Source organism: Struthio camelus, chromosome W (genome assembly GCF_040807025.1).
Source record: "Struthio camelus isolate bStrCam1 chromosome W, bStrCam1.hap1, whole genome shotgun sequence".
NCBI classification, from domain to species: domain Eukaryota; kingdom Metazoa; phylum Chordata; class Aves; order Struthioniformes; family Struthionidae; genus Struthio; species Struthio camelus.
In genome coordinates, this window is record NC_090981.1 from 21,217,245 (window position 1) to 21,235,996 (window position 18,752).

The 18,752-nt window shown below is 41.6% G+C and overlaps 1 protein-coding gene across 1 annotated transcript in view; it reads right to left on the reverse strand.

The window, feature by feature from the left end:
• Positions 1 to 18,752, reverse strand: part of LOC138064259 (putative histone-lysine N-methyltransferase PRDM6) — a 79,878-nt gene that overhangs the window by 50,045 nt on the left and 11,081 nt on the right. The gene's annotated exons all lie outside the window — the stretch shown is intronic.

An 18,752-nucleotide genomic window follows, 5' to 3' on the forward strand; every position in this document is an offset into this window, starting at 1 on the left:
TGTAACGCAAGGGTGATACTTGCCTGTAATACATTTTTCAGTTTACAGGCATATAACCTGCACTGCAACCTTTATTAGCTGTTTAAAAATAAAATGAAACAAAATAAAATAATATAAAATGACTGGGGATTTTTGCGTATCGCTTCAGTTTCAAATCACGTTCATCCTCTTCCTTCACTTGACACTGTACAACTTAAGTGCTTTACATTTTACAGATCAAAACTTCACATAAGCTTCCAGAAAACTAAGCATAGGTTTTGTCGTTGGCTTGATCATGCCTCTTTCTGATTCTGCTGCGTGCTTAAAATTTGAAAAGAAGTTTAAAAAATAGAAGACTGTCACCTAATTTCAGGTTTTCTTATTTAAAGTTCACACATATCACGCACCTGAAAGATCTGTGGCATCTAATTAGAGACCATTATAACTAACAGCTTAGCACAACGGGCAAATCGGGACACGTTTGTTCCCCTTCCTAGGGAACAAATCCACTGGATTCACCCCAGTCCCTGAGCCCCACTTAGAGCCCCGGTCCCTGACGTCAGCGGCTTCAGGAGCAGGACCTCCCAGCCTGCCTACGTTACGCGGTGCAGCACCACGTATCGCCCTGGGCAGGTGGCAACGATGCAGCCAGGCTAACGCTACTGAGAGCTTAGCGACATTGCGCCACGCAGACGCAATAGCTCAGCCCAAAATAAGTCCAGCCTCCCCAGCCCAACACCTCATTGCAAGTGTAGACGCATCCAGTGTGAACCAAATGGCATTAGCACGTGGTGACTACGCCTTTGCCTTTGGTGGTATCCGCTCAGCTTCTACTACTCAGTTGCTCCTACAAGGCAACTGTCTGTAAACCATAGCTAATAACATAACCGGTTCTAACGGGTTCACTTTAGACAGAACAAGTCTAAAACAACAAACAAGAAGCAAAATGTTTGAAGTACTGCTTCTGGAGCAAGGTTAAGGCAAGTTGAAGGAGCAAAGAGGAAGAGGGAAGTTCCCGAGGATGTGAAGGAGGCTCTTGGCTTTCATTTCGAAACAAAGTGATGAGCACTTTTCCTTGCCAAAACAGGCTTGGAAATGTGTAACAACGGAAAAGAACAGAAATTAGCAGTATTTCAGCTCAGAAAAGCCCTGAACCTCCTTTCTGTAATATGAATAAAAGGACAGTCTGCTTTCCTTTCCCTAGACCTGCTCCAAGGGGCAGCTCTCCCAGGGGCACCAGAGCCGTGGCATAAGCTCTCACTAGAACAAAATCAGTCCAACCTGCTGCCTTCTGGAAGAGGAGCTCCAAAGTCAACATGAGCTGCTTGCAAGCTGCTCTTCTCACTGGGCCACCAGGGCCCACGCTACCACTTTGTCAGCACAACGCCCCAGGACGTCTCATGTCCAGCCGTCACTGGCTTTTCATCACCACCCGTGGTCCTCTTCCGCAGCGCTCCTCACTCCTTCCATGCGCTTCTGCGCATGGTTTAGCTCCAGCTCTTCCTTTCCCTCACTTTACCTGCCCTTTCTTTCTTTCTCACTTTCCACACAGCCTTCTGCTCTCTCAGGCTTTTCATCCTAGCTCCACTCCGCACTCCAGATACACAGGTTCCTTTTTAAAACATAGCGGTTGTGAGCGTAGGGTGAAGTATTTGGATACCTCAATAATTCGATAACACGCACATGACACAACTAAGTAAACTGTAAATTATTTGTTCCCACGAAACTCATCTTTCTTATCCATGCTCTTCTATTATTTCCTTTACCACACTGATATGATCATGTTTTAGCTTTATGAGGGGACAGGAATAGGTCTCATTTATTTCTGAGGCACTTCCCTTCAAAGCGTTGAAAAAATATGAAATAAAAACGTGAGATAGAAAGAAGATGCTTCTGCAGTAAGTCTCCTTAGCTCTCAACCCACTTAATGATAATATAATCCAATTGCTATATAATAAAGTTGGGAGAATGGAATCTATAGGTTTGGGGTGCGATTTTTCACAGGTAACACCCTTGATACAGCCCCTGTTGGATTTACAAGGCATACCTGTAGGCAGAAGTAGGCTGATACGATTTAACTTCCGACACTAAAAAAAAATCAAATACATAAGAATGATGTTCAAAGGAATACCTCTGATACCCTCAGAAAGCTGATTCTGACTTAGAATATTTAGAGCTAAATAGTTCAAGACTTCGTATGTGCTGCATAGCCTCTTTTGAGAAAAAATATATAATTAATAAGTGACAAGCCAGAATGAAAAATTTGTTATGGTATTGGATAAACCACCCAAGTAGTTAAATCAATTCCTTTCTGTTTAATTTTGCTATTTGTTTTTCTATCTGAGCTGCCAATTTTCTAACATATTAGAGAAGAAGTAGGAAAGTCTTTTTGATTGATAACAAGCTCAGATTTTTTGTCAGATCAGTGGAGATCTTTTTCAAAGTAAGAATTCTGTACGTTGCTGTTACACTCTTGGACAATTATTCCACAAAAATTATTTAAATGCTCTTTTTTTAGCTGCTTTGACAAGAACACCAAAACAGTTCACATCACCCTTGACCTGCAGGGTGTACATCATCTTGTCAACATATAAACAAACACATGATGGGCTGTATTTTAATAGATTCTGTAAATATCAAGATCCAATTTATCAAAAGGTTTGCCAAAGTGACAGCTGTGGGGGTTGCGGAGTATGGCTGCATGCTCATTCACAGTGTTGTTGCAATGGGATCACTGTAGGAAAAATAGGAGCTACTGTCGCTCTTTTTCCCATATTATTATTTCTTCGGAGCTTTGGGTTAAGCTGCAGCCTGTACATGCCACTTCATGTATAAGGGAAATAGGCAGACTTCCGGGTAGAAGCTACATGGCTGGCTTTTATAATAATCCCTCTCCTCACTCCCCATCTTTATCAGCCGATTCCTCTGATGTGCTGCACTCTGTCAGAAAAGGAGGCGGAGAGGAATTTATAAGCACAGAAACTCTTACTTGGGAGACTGAGCAGAACTCAGTTTTGATAAGGTTTACACAGGCACAGTAACTTTTCTTAGTTGACTTCAGAGCTTTATAGATTGTAAAGCCAGAAGGGACTGTTCGATCATCTAGCCTAGACTGTACTTCACAGGCCTTTAAATTTCATCCAGGAAAAGGCACAGAAAAGGGAGAGGACCAGTGTGCCACAAATACCTGAAGCCCCGTAACGGCAGGGGATTGTTAAGGCAAGAAATGGCCAGAGGAGCCAGGACAGCCACATCTTACGCTGCAGAGGGCCCGACAAACCTGCAGGGTCAACGGCAGTCTGCCCAGGGCACAAACGAACGAGTCACGCGATGAGAGACAGGATTTCCTGTAAAGCCTCAAACCACTGTCCCTGGTCCCAAACTCTGTGGCCCCACTTGAAAAGCAAAAGGAAAGCAGCAAATACCGAGGTAACTAAGGGAAGAAATTCCCAACAAGTGACCCACTGAAGACCTGTACTATGAGATCTGATTATACTCCTTGAGCAAAATGCTACAAGGGAGATGCAGGCCGTCTTGCTCTCCTCATGCACGGCCCAGCAGCTAAAGCAAAGGCTCCAGAGGTTCACAGACTGAAGGCAAAGGCTAAGATCATCCCACCTGAAGCAACAGAACTCTAAAGAAAAAATCTAATGTCCCTTTAAAGAGTCAAAGTAAGGTAGCTTCCTCTTTTGGTAAGATATTCTCATGTTTAACTACTGCAAAATATAATTACCTTCTTCTTTCAAGATGCATTTTGTCTAACTTCAGCTTCTAGCCACTGTATTTTCTCTACACCAGTCTCATCCACTGAATGGAAAAGCCCTTCTGCCAGCTTTTCTTCCCCATATGTTAAGCATCTATACAAAGAAGTCAAGTGTCTACATAAAGACGTCAAATCAACACTCAACTTCTTCTTTAATGAACACACTATACTAAGCTCCACTCAGCCTCCATCCAAAGGCTTTTCTCCACAACCTGACCACCTCTATAGCCGCCTTGAACTCTGTTCCTTTTTCCCGTGGTTCTCTCATTGTGGACTCCAGACACGATGTAATTCTTCAAAAATATTTCAGCCAAATGATACTATTCATTTTGTACAATTTATAGCTATAGCTACCATAACCCCGTTTCACTTTCTAAGGGTAAATGCCGTAATGCCCATTGGGGAACTCAAACGCCGGCTCCCATACGCATGAGCAAAGCCAAGAATGGAACCTAGGTCTCTCGGCTCGTCCCTTAGCGCCTTTCCACCAGATTCCTCCAGGACGGAAAGTTTAGCAGACTAATGTGGGATTTGAAAACATTTTCCCACTTTGAAACTCCTACCATTTTTGCTTTGCTAGAACTAGGAGTAATGCTGGAGTCTTTTTACTCATTAGCAAGTCAAATCACCACGAAACAGAGCATAAAAAGGCCTAAGAAACATTAAAAATCAACAGGAAAAATGTGTGGGCTTTTCCAGACTGGGTTCTGACATCACGTTCTGTGGTTCGCAGCATCAAACAATTTCAGAAACTAATGCTCACCTAAACTGTCTCTGCTGTTTCTAGTCAGACTGTGATACGAGCCTGGAATGTGAAATCGGGACGAGGCACCCGGGTCCTAGTCTTGAAAGCCACTCCAGGCTTTCTGAAAGCTGCTCCACACCACCAGCTCCCAATGAAGTTGAAGGGAGTAAATGAGAGCTCAGAATCACACAGAGACATTGTGGTCTAAGAGGCCTCCATTTGTACTATTTATATCCATCATGCACACCAGAGAAGAATATTCTTACACAATTGATCGGAGCTAGGCACAGCAATTGATTTTTTCTTAAATAGTGTAGTTACTAGCACTTTTCAAATCTGTAACGTGAAACTATCCGACTTTTAGCAGCATGAGTTGTTGAGTAGGTTTAGCAAATTTCAGTAGCAACTTGGCTCGCGTGCACGTGCAAAACTGCCCTATCATAAAAGCACACAATGTAAGACCTGCTGTAGTACTTGCCATTGCATCATTTGCTCGCGGTTGACTTAGAACAATTTACAAGCCCTATCAGTGTTACTGTTAGGATAAATCTCCTGCAGCTAAATAAGTGAAAACCTATCTTATCCTTTAAGTTTTGACAAAAATCTAGTAAGGCATTGGTTAAATAGTCATTAAAAGTTTCCCTAGCAAGCACTGGACGTAGCTGTGTCAGAAGGCCCAAAGAAATCCAAGCTCACTCTAATCATAATAAAAGCCACCTGGGTACGATCCAGCTTCCTTGGGCACGGCACTGTGCTAGCAGACACGCTCCCAGGGGGCTTCCAGGCCACAGTGGGCTTGTATCTGGTCAGCTTAGGCCACAGGCAGAGCAAGCTTGTGCCCATTTGCGCCTGCCCATGGCCCATCCTTGGTGTGATATCATATTTCCAAGCGCAACACCAAAGACACCCTTAAAGATATCTAAGCAAAGCTCTGCACGCTTGAGAACATTCACAAAGCTACCTTTTGTAGCACCTGCAACTTTTGAAACCGGGATAAACTAGAAAAAATAGATTAACTAATTAAACGAGTCAACAGAGAGTAGGAAAAATCCAGTGCAGGAAACCAGGAGAACACAGAGAGAAAATGATTAACTTAGAACACCATCATTTCTTAACTTTTTGTCTGTGCCTTTCTTTCAAATAGCCACAACTCATCCTCAGAGAGCGACAGCTCAACAACCGACCAACGCATAGATCAGCAGTGTAGCGCTCAGGAGACATTTCTAGCCCATTTTGTGACAGAGTAGTGAAATTACCCGTGATCTCTGAAAATAAAGAGAAAGAATGGCAGTAATCTTCAACAAGAGACATGGTCTGAATGCCCTTGCTCTTTCTCACAACTCACTGGCACTACATTGCCTTGCTACTATTCTCCATCATCTTTTTCAAACAGATTGTTTTAGCAGCCTGCATCTGTTTGTCGCCCCAGTTTTCCCTCTGATCTAAAGATCCACTTTTTCTGCCTCCACAGATATATGAATTTACTGAGGAAAAGTGGAAGATAAATATCTAGCTCTCTGATTTTTATGGTGAGTCCATCAAAGAGTTTGAAGGAAGCAGAAATTCAGTCAGACTTTCAATCTGTGGCAGCCTGATCCTTCGATGTTTCTTTATTAAAATGTATCTCTTACACAGAAATAATTTAGCATCACTTCTTGCAGAGATTTACCAAATAAATCAATACTGAGTTGCAATGACTGACTCTGGTATCGTTTGAATGAAGTCAGCAAACTAACTATCAAAGGATCAAGTATTAAAACACAACTAGTCCAATTTTGTCTGTGAAAGAGAAACACTTTTTTTCCCCTCCCAGTTAATGTGGGATGACAGAGCTAGAACTAGAAATGGATGCTCCCAACAGCAAACTTACCGTGAACCCTCCAAATAAATCGTCACCTTCCATGCAAAAAGGAAGTGCCAGGGTGCCCTCTTTGTACAAATCACCGAGAGAAATGCACATCTTTTCAAGAACCACAAAAAGCTTTTCTAATGAAAGACAGTAAAAGTACAATTAAACCAACACCACGGTGGTCTGTAATTTCACTAGGTTTGCGCTGATCGTAAATTATTGCCAAGACATGGAATTGTCCTGACTCAGCTATCACCAGAGCCTGCTGTTTTCTTCATGGGTACAGCAGTGAATTTAAAACCGGGATGTCTTACATCCCTTAAAACAGATAACTTGAAAGCCAAATGCAGCAGAGAGAGGAGCATTTTTCCTGAATTACCTGAATTTTCCTGATCAGTAGCTGGGCGCAGTATGGAAGCTGTGCGCTGCTCAACTTCAGAGAGGGGAAGAGGGCCTCTTCTTTAGTGGCTACCCTTGTCATTTCAAATTGGGATTGATAGACTCCTGAGAGGTATTGCTAGCTATTTCTCATCATAAATACAGCCACTATGACACGCAGGCCATAGAGTGGGGATGAATAGCATAAAGTACAGCATACGCACCCATGAGACTTCGGAAGAGATGAAACGATAACTAATAACATGGAAGAATTACAAACTAAGAATGAAGGATTAAGCAGATAAAGACCCTACAAAGCCCTTAAAGAGGTCCAACATGACAGCTGCTATACCCTTAAAAAGATGTCATTTGATTTGTCTTAGTAGCAAACAATGAAATTACACACAAAACAGCTTTTCAGAAATAAGGAAAAATCCACTTCACACAATGAGGTGAAACTCCTGGGACACTTTTGCCTCTAGGACACGTCACTTCAGGGTAATTTAGAGCATAAAGATTAACATTTTATTAAATAAACAAAAAACACTAAGGTTAAGAAAAGAGACAGATGAATGTGGTCTTTGGAGGAAAGGGAGGCTGCAGACCTCAGCCTGACCCTCAGCCATCTTTTGTTGCGAATGGCAGACCCCAAGGTCAAATAGCTGCTCAGCCAGAGTTACTGTCTGAGCCCACCCAGGCTCAGATGCGTAGCCTGCTCTAATGTACGCTCCACCACAGGGTGGGCTGGAGACATCCCGGAGCCCAGGCCACAGGGCTTCTGCTGGAGATCGCTCAGTGGCAGAAACACACCAAATCCCTAGGCCTGGGACGCAACACAAACAGGCAAACAAAATCAGTCTTCCTAAAACACCACCTCCTCTTGCATCTCTCATACTGCCTGAGGAAACCTGGATGTGATCCTGGTTTGATCAGGACAGAAGCGAGAGTGAAATTCAGATCGAGCGACACCGACGAAAAGATTTAAAACAACAATATGGTGTTCATTTTTCCCTAAATTAGTGTGGGGTCCAAGGTGAGCCAACACTCACCTCCCTTTTAATTATCTTCGCAAGAAACTTGCACTGAATTTGGAGCTTCCTAAACCCCTTGCCTAACTTTTAAACACGCTGAACGATTTAGCAAACTAAACTGTTGGACCATGAACAATGCAAGGGGCTGAGTTAGATGTAAAGTTGTGCTCCCGACCCAGAAATGAGACCTCAAGTTTATTGGTAAGTGCCTCTCTCTGCAAAATGCCAGAGCCAGAGTAGGGTACTCAACAATTTGCAGGACAGGGACTAAAGAGAGGGAGATGAAGAATAGGTGACTGAAAGAAAGCTGGAAATGAAGTCACTGCTGAAAGTACAGCTGAAGTCTTGGTAATGTACACTTTGCCAACAACCCCAAAAAAGTGACAGTAGCGGTAAGTGGAATTTGTAAGTCTCTGCAACTCTTTTTTTGCATTTTTATTACCAGTCAAGAATTATTCTGTAACCTCCCCTTTTTTCCTTGAAAAAAACATTTTGTTCAAAACCAAACATTTCTCCAGGAACTTACCAGTTTTGCTTAAGTATTTTGACGATATTTTGCACTAGTTAAGAAGAAACACATTTCTTTTAATTACATGTTAGTGTTTCTTTCTGAGTTTCCTGAAATGCATACTATGTAGAGGCACGTAACCAACCACTTTTCATGCTCCGATTTTCCTCCGTCCTGGATTAGAATCAAATTAAAGAAAACAAAACGCTTTATTTTGACATCAAGTGTCAAACTCTTTTCAAAATGTTTGCTCTGAAAGAGAACTCGATTTTTTGCCTTTTCACTCCTTGCCAGGATAAAGCAAAACCACAGAACCGCTAGGAAAGCAGAAAGCAGTATTTCCATTTTGGACTAGCTCAGTTTCCACTCCAAAGTCAGTCCACTCGACTGCTGAGGCCATCAGCCACGCTGACAAATGCTCTGTTAAGATTATTTCACTGTCATCTACTAATTCTGAACCTGGTTTTCAGCACACGAACACAAGGTGTGGTCAAGATATGAACAACCATTCCTCCTAGGAAAACTGTTAGGATTAGGATTAAATTATTAGGACAGGATTAAAAGTGCGTGTAGGACATTAGTTCTCATTCACCGTTTCATGGAACGTATAATAACTATATGAGTCATTTATATGGAGGCAATATAGTTCAAACTGAATTAACTGCAAACACTTAGTACTTTGGAAAAAAAATAAAGCTGTATGTTTAGTCCTGTCACTATATTCATTACGGATTTCATCACAGTGTGCAGAGAGTCAGATCCTGCCTAAAATATGGCCAATTAGAAAAATCTCCCTGCAGCATGCTATTCAAAAGAACCAAAATCCCGCAGATAGCTACAGCTTGCCCGCCTTAACGTAGCAGCGCTATTCCAGCAGCGGTGCTGCATCACTCAGTGATGGCCGGCCCTGTCTAATCTGTACGCTTCCAAGACGTACTGTTGAGAGGGAAGAAGCCGTCTCATTCAGCAGGATTTCACTCGTTCCAGCAGCTGAGCTGAAAGAGCCTCAGCGACAGCGGCATTACTCTCTCTGTCATAACACATCATGCTCACTCGGAGACTGACGCTCCAACTTACCTGCTGTTACACTTTGTCACAGGCCGTTTCTAAAAACACAACACAGAAATCGCGCAGATATCAGAGAGTCAAGGCTTACAGACAACAGATGTTGTCTATTAGACCACCTAAAGCAGTAGGCAACGGATAGCGATATCTTCCTATAGCACCAAGCTATAGGTGCATTCAGTGGACAGAAGCGCTGGTAAGAGCGTTAAGAAAGGCACGTGACAAAAGGCTGCTTGTCTCTTAATGCCAATTAAGTATTTTCTCCAATACTGCGCTAAAATCAGAAAGCGGTCACAAGAGACCTGGAGACAGCCTACGACCATCTCAAAAGCAACACATTTAAGCACCCAAAATTAAGTCTGGTAAAAAGAGCCACACTAGCCTTTGGCTTTTAGTGTGACTGCGACGTTTAGGCCAAACTTAAATTTAGCTGATTATGCCCACAGACAGTGTTGAGTCATCGCTCATCAGGGCTCAAAGTAACACTAATTTTATCCTGAAATTTCTCTGCAATATGTAGTGCCCATTTCCTGCTGTTTTCCACACTAGAGGTGAATAAATGTTGCCACTTTGCTTCCTTAACTGTCACTGAAGTCCTGCTGGCCACAATAAAATAAATTCACACAATCACAGGCAAACAGCAGTAGCTCAGCAAAACTGCACTTTTCCCATTGGAAATGCAGATGTGCTTTATGAGCAACTGATCATGCAAATAAAAATTATACCTGAGCCCTTCTCATTTATCTGCAAGAACCTGTACATCTCTGCTATCCCCTGCTTCTACCGGAGCAACAGAACAGGGGACAAAATTCAAGCCACCTTGCAAAAAAAAAAAAAACCCAGAATTTTTTTGAATTTGACTCCTACGTTAAGCTTTCTTTGTAAAATGGTGGCCTAAGAAATAATATCTGCCCACTCTGTCCTGCTAGAAACGTTCTCCTGACAAAAACGATAAAAACTAACACTGTGCTTTCCATAGTGCATGTTGGCATGACATCAGGCAAAAAGTAGAAACAAAACATATAAACCCTTTTTAGAAATACCGATCTTTCCTCGACTGGAACGTTAGCCTGGATAAACATCTGGAACGCTGGATGTGCTTACTTCATTTACTTTATGAATGACACTTCACTTAATGTGGGAATTTATTTATTTACTTGTTTTAGTTTAAGCTTGAAACGCATACTCTGCCATTTCCAAATTCAGGGCTCCGTAACAGGTGAAGGATGTAAAGAACGGAGCCCTCACGTTGCCTCTGTCTGGGTAGCGTTCATGATGATAAAACGGCTTTTCTCTGCTTTGCAGTTCCATAACTGAAATGGAAACATCCCTGGAAGTGCCCTGAGGTCGCTAAATTACCTCGTTTCTACGCCAGTAGGTGTCTCCACAAAAAGTACCAGGTTGAATTACTGTTAAAACATGGAATTATTTATGCACGTCTTGCTAAATCCGTGCACCAAATATGCAGGGCAGTACAAACATTAAATGTATGCGTAACAGATTTTTCACTGGACTCCAAAGATAAAAAACAGGTATTTATTTGATGCTACTACTTACGCAACCATACACAAAGCGCTATTACACAGCCCCTGGCAACGCAACCCTTTCTTTTTTCCACGTAAAATATTGGCGCTAGGTCAAATTAACACATCCGTCCCGGAGTATCTTTAAGTTGACTGCACCTTCCTGCGGCTGCATGTACAGTGGCACCCAACACGCAGCTGGCTCTGCGCTGCCGAAGGAAAGGTCAACCTACCTTGGAAAAAAAGGATTCAAGGATTGTGACTAGAGTGGTACTGCACTACTCACTCGGGCCCGAAGACTTCATTAAAGTTCCCAGTGACGTCGACGGGAAGCTGGTCTGAGCAAGGACCGATTAACGACGGCTGGGTATCGGTGCTAGACGCTCAGGATCTGCGTGAGGCTCGACAAACTAGCTGCTTGCCAGCTACGACCGAAGCTCACCTACCGTTTGCAAAAAGAATCCTCAATCATCACCTGCGTTTCAAGGGAAAAGCATCCAGAGGTTTTTCCTATGCATAATGCCAGTTTTCACGCAAGTAGGAAGCCCTGTGGTTTTTGCGGTTGATGGCTGGCACTTTGCGGATTTATCATATTTGTTTCGGTACAGGAAAATTTCTAGAGGGTATTTGCTTTCTGACATAATGTATTTATTATTTCTTCCAGAAATAATCGACCCAAATCAAGTTACTATACACTATATCTATTGGTTAATTAGACCTTTAAGATGCGACAAATAAAACACATTATTGACTTTTATATCTTCAATCAAATAAGTATTTAGAGCTGCAATTTGCCAAAATTATTTACCTTTCAATAACGGATCACAAAGAGAATGCGCACTACAGACTCAAACGAATGCCTTGGCCATCAGCAAACAAATCAGAAACAAAAGGGAAAAAAAAAAAAGCTTTCCAGTTATCATTGCAGTCTATAAATAGCTGATGTAGTTCTCCTTTGAAGACGTGTGATCTTTTCCATTAGTAGACTTATTTCAATGCATAATTGACCTTGAGATGGAGAACAACCTCCTAGTAGAGTGGCTTTTCTTTTAGTGAACAATGAGTATAGATATTAGAGGACGGTGCCTCCTGTCAACGATCATTGCTGAAATCTGCCTATACCACACTGGGACAATCAATTTTGTAAATGATTGCAATAATCAAGGAAATTGCCTAATTTATAAATCCTGGCATACAGCATTTTAATGGATTCTTACGTTTTAATGCTGATGCTTTCAAAGCCGAATGAATTGTTGTCCAAGCTGTCACTGCACAAAATGATAAAAACATTCAGTCTTGCGGGTAACTACATCTCATGGATATTCAGACCATCAGGTACATAATCACTCATTAGTGAATTCTGTGATAGTTTCCAGTTGCAAAACAACAGCGAAAAGCCACAGTTGCCTCACGCAAGAGCCCTTCTCTGCAACTGAAGACTCAAAACCACTGAGCGCTACTAAACCTATATACTTAAAAATAGGCCTAGCCCTCTTTGTCCAAATGAGATAGCTCACTGTTGTACCTTTTTTCTTAGTTTCCCCATACAGAAACGAGCCACCTTATTTCTTGAACTGAGAGGCAGGTCCAACGCACAACTTTTTGACCACGAATCACGTACGTACAGGCAGCATCAATAGCGCAGCAGAACAGACGCAGGGCTTGGTGGCACCGCTGTGACTAGTAGGTAGGTCTGGCTAAGCCGTGCTCCAGCTTGCTCTCCACTCTTACGCCGGCTCCACAGACGTACTTATGCTTAGATTGCTATTCTCAGTTAAACCTGAAGCAATTGATTTTGGCCAATAGTGGGCTGCCAGTACTTTACTTACTGCTCAATCTCACTAACCTGACATTTATGGTGTACTGATTGGCCTCTGTCAGTGGTGGTGGTTGTAAATTCACTTTGAAAAGCTTTGTGTTAACAGCCTTCAACCAGGCTCCGAGACGAGTACGAGCAGGCGAGCTGACAATTGCTCGACCTCCTGCCCTTATTACAGTGAGTAAATCAGGCTTTGAGCCATTAGGCTGGAGCCTGAGGCCTACACAAAAAGGATTGACATGACTAAAGGTCAACCTCTGTCACACATGTGTAACAATTTGGATAATGGAATTCTGTAACTTATCTGAAAAAGGTGCCAAATGCGTAGACGCAAAGTGTATGCGAGGTTGAATTTGCCAGCTTTTGTGCTATTTAAAAGGCTGCATTTTTCAGTCACCACAGGTTTGATGACATGAAATCTGAGGGGACAAAAAAAGACACAAAGACGTGACTGAGACAGTTTTGCGAAATACTGAACATCTTTTCCACCCTGAAAACAGCGTGCTGCATTTTGGTTTATTGTACCTATCACTAATATATTATTGGCATCAGGTATGCAATATATTTTGGGTATCCATATATCTCCTTAAAATACTGCCTTTCTTCACCCACATTTAATCAAAAGTCAATAGAAATAATTCACTGTTAATGGTATCATAAATTAAGCGCAATTTCAAGCCTTACAAACTAGATTTTATCCAACAGTGCAAATGGCCTTTGCTAACAAATTCCAATAACACACACACACACACAAAAAAAAAAAAAAAGAAACGCGCAAACGCTTCCAGGATTTTGGTGACTGGCGTACAGTCATTTTGAACAACATGGAAGGAGAGTGGGTCAAATAAGGACAGAAATGCGCTTTGGTATTTATTTGTGTTTCTTTCCAACATTTTTGTGCATTACATAATCACATCTCCAAAGTGAGATTATGTGCCACGGAAAAACAGGCAGCCACTGCAAGACGGGGGAATTTAGAGGGAAAAAAAGGAAAAATCTGAGAATTCTGTGTGTCCGCGAGCACGTTCTGGGCAAAACACAGAATTGTTGTGTTCAGTAACAGCGCTGGGATTCTGGGGACCTAGGCAACTCCCCACCAAAATTTATTCCAAACTTCCCTTCGTTTAGATAAGAGGAGGAGTAGTCCCCGTGCTGAGTTAGATTATTTTTGTCACACACGTTCTTAGGCTTACATCCGCCCGGGCGTACAACAGACACCTTGTGTACATGGAACAAACAGACTAAAGACAGAGGCATGAAAAAGTCTGATCAAACACACAGGGTTTCGAAGAGAAACATCAAGTTTTAATTTAGCTGCTCTAAGGATAAGAATTATCAAATATAAACTAGCTTTTCCATCTGGGGAAAAAAACCTAAGTTTAGGTGTTCCTCAGTAAAGAATCTATAACTTTCAAAAGTCATCCGGAAAAACGTGATACTAAGTGATTCAGAAACACTAACGGGAGCAAGCTGCTTTAGGGCAGCTCGGCGCAATTTTCTTGCAAGGTGCCTAAATTAAAGAAGCCGTGGCGCTGAACGTGATCTTAGTGAACTTTCAGCTCAGCGAGCTACTGAGCGCAACGTTGGTGTCATTTCCTGTAGGCCGTACATGAATTCAAAATCCGCGTAGAAATAAAAAGCTGCGCGCTCTTTCAACAGAAAATAAAAGCAGCGTTTGTACACACACAAAATCCTCAGAAAAGGCAAAACAACCCAACAACAGAATGGCACCAGCTGTTACTCTGCATAATGTGACATATAATAGTAACAGAACTAAGGTCTATTTTCAAGCCAAAATTATTTGCATTTCATGAACATGACATACTTGAAACAGAGCTGACAAGCAGTCTAGAATACCAGATGATGGATTGCTGAGAAACATAATTTTCACTTTCACAGAACCCTGCCATGCCACTAATTCTATCCCCTAGTGTTTTGCTGTAACAGTGAATTTCGCCCAAACCTACGGCCCTGAGACGCTGAATACGAATCTGTCACCGTAACTGCAGGGAGCCCCTCATCGGAAAGCTAAGGATCGCATGTGCAGGTTAATAGCTGCAGGAGCGCGCGGTACCTCTTGCACAGCCCTGGGGCCAGCACACGGCCCGGCAGCGCGCCTCATCCGCGTCCGCATCGAGTCCAAGGCAACGTTGCCTTCGCCTTCGCTTGGAGCGCAAAGAGGCCAAGCAAGTACCTAACGGCACGTCATCCAAAAGACCGGCGCACCGGTTAACCCTCCCCGTTTCAGAGGAAGATCGGCACCACTTTTCGCACTCTGTAATATTAAGGAGCGTCCCGCCGCACGTCTGTTTTACTCATCCCTTAAGAAAACCTAACCGATGAAAAAATCAGGTCTTTCACAAAAACAAAACTTAAAATGAAATCAAGTTGAAACAAAGTGAAATGATATATTAGACATTCTTGGCTTATTGCAAGAAAAAAAAAAAAAAAACCCGGCCAAAAATATGACAGACGGCAAACTGTTGACCAGGGGAACGCAAAAAAGGAAACGGTAAGAGCCCATCCTTTGATATGTCTCTCAGTAAAACTTGCTTCATCTCAGCTGCGTTTGCAGGGAAAAAGACCGTTCACTATTTAGCTGTTTCCAAGATGTGCGGTTTAAAGTTCAGAGCCTGAAAAACTGTGACTACTAAAATGGATATGCCTTTTAAACTTCTGTATTTCGTTCTAATAGAATTTTAAGTGTGTATCGTACACATTCCTTAAGTCTACTCTTATTAAATGTTGATGTTAAACAGAAAGGGGAAACCATGTGCAACCAGATTAATTTATCTCCAGGGAATAAGGACACATTAATAATTGAGATAATGTTTTCATATATGTTGGAATCAAGCGTGCCTTTTCACTTCTTTATTAGAAAACACATTAAGGGAAAATTATCTCATTCTCATCAATAAGACCTAATTGCTGAGAAAGTCTCTGTTTTCTTTGCAATAACAGTAGAAAGGGATTGTTCTCATTACTTCAAAACGAAAAAAAAAAAAAAAAGATCAGGAATATTATCAAGCACTGCTGGAACAAATGCCTGTATTACCAAAGAGAGTGTTTACTTAATACACCCAGTACTGTTTTTGTTTTAAACAAATCAAGAGTTTATTGTATTTTTATAAAATACAAGCAAACTCTGGATTGGGTAGAAGTGGGCCAAAGGGGAAAAAAAGAACTACAACTAAAAATGACTAATATTTTTGGCTTTCCGAAGGGCCGATCTTTCTGTAAGCTATAAAAAATGATCTTGGCTGATTGCTGGAGAACTCTCTAATTTCCCATGAACACCCATAGGTGTCAAGGCCTGTTGTGAGGTAATGGAATGGTATGAAATTCACTCTGAATCGCTGTACATTATGCTGCATGGATTACAGACAAAGCAAACACTGAGTGCGTGGTGGGAACACTCGTGCAGACAGACTGAAGCATATTTCCATAGCGTTGCGCTATACATCAGACGCCACGCTTCTGATGTTTCCCACAACAAAGGGAATAAAAGAAGCCGCCAAATCAGAAACGATCCTTAAAAGTCTTTGCCATAGCGCTTCTATTTCGCCGGTGCACACCGAAAACAAGCAGCTGTACACGAAGATATACATCTATCAACCTAACTTTGCGATGCTGAGGGGGAAAAAAAAAATATTAGAAATCTATTTACAGGACGAAGAAAGATAACATTTCCTCTGTAAGATACATGAGGACTTACCACCGAATAACTAGTTTGTAGGCATTTTCAGGTTGACAGCTATGTTGAAAAGATCAGTGAAAAAGAATTGACCAGAGCCACAGTTTTATAAAGGGACATCGATGAGACATTCCTTTAATATTTACAGTGTTTTAAGCCACCCTCTTATACCATATAGACTAAAAGAATACAAACTATTCAAATATATACTTTCTATAGCCTGTATTTATTTTCTTAAACCAGCTTTGTAAACCCACGCACACTCTCTGATGACATTCTTGGCTATATTTCTTCTTTATTAAACATTAGTGCTTTGCTAGATAAAATGTACCAAATAGAAAGTCAAAATAAATGGGAAACGGCCAAAACTTTATGTTTAACTAAAGCTTAGCGTATGTGACTCTTGCAAACAATTTTTCTCATTAACAGAAATAATCTGAGACCCCAGCAATACCTCCTCTCCAAAATAATAAATATAGTTCTTATTTTGAAGATGATTCACTTAAAATACGCACGTGTGCGCACGCGCGCACACACACACACACACACACACACACACACACACACACACACACACATTGCTCCTAGACGACAGGAAATCTGTGTTGTGCGTTAAGAGCAAAAGAGCAAACTCGCACAAAAACTCAGCTGACGCCCGTCGGTGGCCTGAATTTGGCATATACATCAGTCCTGCGTCTTATTTTTCCGTAACATCTTCTTCTTCTTTGCTCTCGGCTCTTTCCCCCTCTGCTTCTCTTGCACCTTTCCACAGTTCAGCTCTAGCCTGTGGGGCATTTTTGCAGTGGGTATTTTTTTCTCTTTCCCATTATCTGTTTTCTATCATGGTACATAAAAAATACCAATCTCTCAGCTGATCTTTTAAAACAATTTTTAATCTAAACTGAAATTAGGCTTAAAAAAAAAGGTCTATTAAAAAAAAAGCATATCAATATATGTAATTTAATGTGCATAAAACTGATTCATATCCAACGAATCAATTTTTTAAAAGACTGATAAGTAAATATTTAAGGCTAATGGAAAGTGCTCTAATTTCAATTACTTTAGCTAAATTTCAATGATTTCTGCAAGCTGAGGATCTGGCTTGCTTTTGTTATCACTTGATATTCTGTTAATTTATATAGTCTAAACCACAAAACCCCTCTTCAAAATGATAATAAAGCCTCCATCATCATCACAGAGTGTTGCATAAATATATTTGGTTAATAGCATATCCCTAAATGCTCTCTTCATAAGCAGTGGGCTCTGGCAGAAAAAGAATTAAGTCCAATTTATGAATAAACGCTATACAAGAGAAATTCGAACCCCACTGAAGGCAGCAACAAAACCCTCAATGACTTCAAGTTATCCAGTATTTTACTGAGTAGATTTACGTGTGTTCTGGGACTGATCTTTTCTCTTTCATGTGAAACTCTCTCTCTTGCCTCAATGACTCATCTCTGTAAATACTTTAAAACAAAGCCCTTGATGTATGATTATTATTGATCTGCATATAGAAAATGCCTAGGAGCTCCTGCTAATGGAAACAGGGCACCCCTATCAGGTATTATGCAAAAAAAAGAACACTGATAACCTAAATATTCACAGGTTTTCTGTGAAGGACTGCTTTTCACATCGTCTTGGCTCCGTAACACCAAATATCTTTCAAAAATCCATTCTCTCTTAATATATACCCACTGAAGACGACAGGAACGCTCTTGGCATCTTCACGGACTTTTGGTCAGGTTTCTAATCAGCTAGCATGCCCCCTTATTTTCTGAAGATTATGATTTGGTCTAAGCGAGTGGAGCTGTAAACATCATCTGCAGTTCTACGGGCAGAGTCCTGCTGACTCTCCATAGGAGCTACCCTCGCTGTCAGCGGGAGCTGCAGCCACAGAGGGCTTACAGAACGAAGAACTGACACCTCCCAGCGCAAAGCAAAGAAGAAACGAACGGCGAAAGGCAGGGTAGACAGGAGGCCATTCCTATAAACAAGAAGTGATGAAGATCCCTCATCACTTCTGCGTGTACAATAAGCATATTTTGTCTTTTCTTTCTGAACCAATACAAGACACTGTTGCTAGCATTTGTGTATAAATCATTCCTAAGCATGAAACTCCGGTGCTTCGCTTGAGACCAGTCTAAGTCGTTAGGACTAGTAATAGCCATGGATGTCCCTGTAAGGCGAAAGGAATACAACAGAGGGTCTGTGATCTCCTCCGCCACACTGCAGCCGGCGTTCATCACGAAATAAACCAAACTATCACACCCTGCACGCTTTCATATCAATCATCGGTGTTGTCCTCTCTGAGATGGTGACAAATACAAAAGACCATCTCAACGGAGAGCTAAAAGTGGCATTCACACAACAACACTGCAGGCACCACTAGGGAACGAAT